The sequence below is a fragment of the Myotis davidii genome, unplaced genomic scaffold (genome assembly GCF_000327345.1).
Source record: "Myotis davidii unplaced genomic scaffold, ASM32734v1 scaffold194, whole genome shotgun sequence".
Lineage (NCBI taxonomy): Eukaryota > Metazoa > Chordata > Mammalia > Chiroptera > Vespertilionidae > Myotis > Myotis davidii.
Window position 1 is genome coordinate 4,249,331 of NW_006286673.1, and position 3,738 is coordinate 4,253,068.

Consider the following 3,738-nt stretch of genomic DNA (forward strand, 5'->3'; position numbering starts at 1 on the left):
CCTAGTTTTTTCTTACTGGGTATTCTCCCTCCAGCTCTTAGTCAAATTATTTTTCTCCCCAGCCTCATACTTGTTTTTTTTTTAAGTAGGACAGGGAAAAGTGCTTTCTTAAGATGAGCACATGCTTTCAGAGTGCAAAGCACTCAGCCCCCTAAAGAGTCTGAATATATTTTTAAATCCAAATATAGATCAAAGAGTATCGCTGTGTTTCAAGGGAGCATACTGACCAGTTGAAGAAGGTTTGCTTTCTTCTTGGTTGTTGTTTTTTAAAGTGCCATGATTTTTAAAAACAATAACCGTTAGAAAAACAGAAAGTACAGTTGCTCAGTTTTAAATAGCTGCCTAACTTGGGAACAGAGTCCCTGGAGAGGGCTGGCAGAAATAGCTTCTGCTTCCTATTAGCTGCCTGTATTTTAACTTTGCACAGAGAAAAATGAAATCTATGTAACCAAAGTATGCATAAGTATGTGTAGAATTAAAAGGCCTACGTTGCTAAGTGGATAGACTCCTTCAAAGAATACATAAAAATTCAAATAATATTATATATATATATATACATACAGAGGGTTAGAATTATATATTTTTTAGCCTGGTGATAAAAAGACACAGGCCCCATCAACAGAAAAAGGAAAGCATATACTTATACCCACATTTAGTAAGTATTCTTGTTAGAAAATAGTTCTTATTACTATTTAATTTATTAAACATTAAAGGCATTTGAAAATTTGATTCTAAAGCTAATTGTCAGTGGTCGGCAAACTCATTAGTCAACAGAGCCAAATATCAACAGTACAACGATTGAAATTTCTTTTGAGAGCCAAATTTTTAAACTTAAACTATATAGGTAGGTACATTGTTATTAACTTAATTAAGGTACTCCTAAGGCTTAGGAAGAGCCACACTCAAGGGGCCAAAGAGCCGCATGTGGCTCGCGAACCACAGTTTGCCGACCACGGGTAGACTCTAGGGCAAATGATGGCAGCCTGCAGATGCTGGAGATCACCTATCCCAGCTTTCCTATTGCACAGTTGAGGAATTTGGGTCCCAAGAGAGAGTAGGTGGCTTGCCACAAGCCTTCTCTTCCATTGGTTGTTTAACCCCATAGCCTTTCCACCATCACACTTGTTTTCAAAATTCATGGCAACCAATAGTTGTTATTAGACAGTTTTATAAGAATGTATGAAACTTGAAATCATTGATTATTACATTCCAATTTTCCATATATCTTAATTATTCCAAGAAAAGGGAGAGAAATTTTATTTTATTTTTTCAATACAGGTTCTTTGGATGTATCTCTGTACATGGAAATGAAAGAAGAAGGTGGAAGTAAATATTAAAATCTTAGTTTTCAAAATAAATAACAGCTTTATTGAGATATGGTTTATATAGCATACAGTTCATTCTAAAGTGTACAGTTTAATGGTTTTCATTATGTGTACTATATTGTGCATATATCATTGCTATCTAATTCTAGAACATTTTCATCTCTCCCCAGCAAAATATCATTCATACCTATTAGCAGTCATTCCCTTTTGTCCCTCCCCCTCAGTCCCTGACAACCACTAATCTACTCTCTGCCACTATAGATAAAATCACATATAACCTTTTGATTGTAGCTTCTTTTACTTAGAATAATGTTTTCAAGGTTGATCCAGGTTTTAGCATATATCAATACTTTGTTCCTTTTAATGGCAGCATAAGTATTATTGGATAGTTATACCATATTATTTTAGCTAGTCATCAGTCAATGGACATTTGAATTGTTTCCATTTCTTGGCTACTGTGAATAATGCTACTATAAGTATTTGTGTACAATTTTTTTTTGGATATATGTTTTCATTTTTCTTGTTGTAGGAATGGAACTGATGGTCATATGGTGCTCTATGCATAACATGCTGAGAAATTATCAGACTACTTTCCAATGTGACTGCACCATTTTATATTCCTATCAGCAATGCATGAGGGTTCCAAGTTCTTCATGTCTTCCCTAGCACTTGTCATTTTTATTATTACCATCCTAGTAGGTGTGAGGTGGTAGATCACTGTTATTTTGATATGCATGTCTTTAATGACTAATGATATTGAACCTTTTTTATATGTTTATTGGACATTTGTATATCTTTTTTGGAGAAATGTCTATTTGAATCCTTTGCCTAGTTTTAATATTGGATTATTTTGTTATTGTTGTTGATTTATAAAAGTTTTTTATATAATCTGGATACAAGTCCATTATCATATATATGAGTTGCAAAATATTCTCCCATTTTGTTGGCTCTCTTTTACTTTCTTCTTTTTTAAAAAAATATATTTTATTGATTTTTTAACAGAGAGGAAGGGAGAGAGATAGAGAGTTAGAAATATCGATGAGAGAGAAACATCATCAGCCACCTCCTGCACATCTCCCACTGGGGATGTGCCCGCAACCAAGGTACATGCCCTTGACTGGAATCAAACCTGGGACCCTTCAGTCCACAGGCCGACGCTCTATCCACTGAGCCAAACCAGTTTCGGCATCTTTTACTTTCTTAATGATGTCGTTTGAAGCACAAAGGTTTTGGATTTTGATGAGATCCAATTTATCTATTTTTTATTTTGTCACGAGCTTTTGTTGTCATCTCTAAGAAATCATTGCCTAATCCAAAGTCATGAAGATTTACTCCTATCTTTTCTTCTAAGAGTTTTACAGTTTTAGTTCTTACACTTAGATCTATGATTTATTTAGAGTGAATTTTTGTACATTATGTAGGATTTCAAATTTATTCTTTTGCCTGTGAATATTCAGTTGCTCCCATATAATTTATTGAAAAGATATTCTTCTCAACTGAATGGTCTAACACCTATGTAAAAAAATCAATTGACCCTAAATTTAATGGTTTATTTCTGAACTCTCAATATCTTCCATTAGTCTATATTTCTACTCTGACGGTAATACCACATTGTATTGATTACTATAGCTTTATAGTAAATTTTGAAATCAGGAATTGTGAGTCCTCCAATTTTTTGTTTTTCAAGAGTGTTTGGTCTGTTCTGGGTCCTTCATATTTACATATGATTTTTAAAATATATTTTTTATTGATTTCAGAGAGGAAGGGAGAGAGATAGATAGAAACATCAATGATGAGAAAAGAATCATTGATTGGCTGCCTCCTGCATGTTCCCTACTGGGGGGCGGTGGGGGAGGAGGATCGAGCCCGCAACCCAGGCATGTGCCCTTGGCTGGAATCAAACCTAGGGCCCTTTAGTCAGCAGGCTGACGCTCTATCTGAACCAAACTGGCTAGGGCTCCATATGAATTTTAAGATCAGCCTGTCAATTTCTGAAAAAAGAAAAAGACAGTTGGGAATTCTCAATATTTACTGAAGTATAGTTTGTTATAAAAACTAGACACCAAGTGCAGCTGGCATGGCTCAGTGGTTGAGCATGGACCTATGAACCAGTAGGTCATAGTAGATTCCCAGTCAAGGCACGTTCCGGGTTGTGGGTTCTATCCCCAGCCGGGGGCATGCAGGAGATAGCTACTTGATGATTCTCATCATTGATGTTTCTATCTCTCTCTCTATCTCTCACTCCATTCCTCTCTGAAATCAATCTATCTATATCTATATCTCTATATCTATATATATCTATATAGATATAACTATCTATTATCTATCTATCTATCTATCTATCTATCTATCTATCTATCTATCTATCTAAACTAGACACCACAGAGACTACAGGATGAAGCCCACTCCTTAA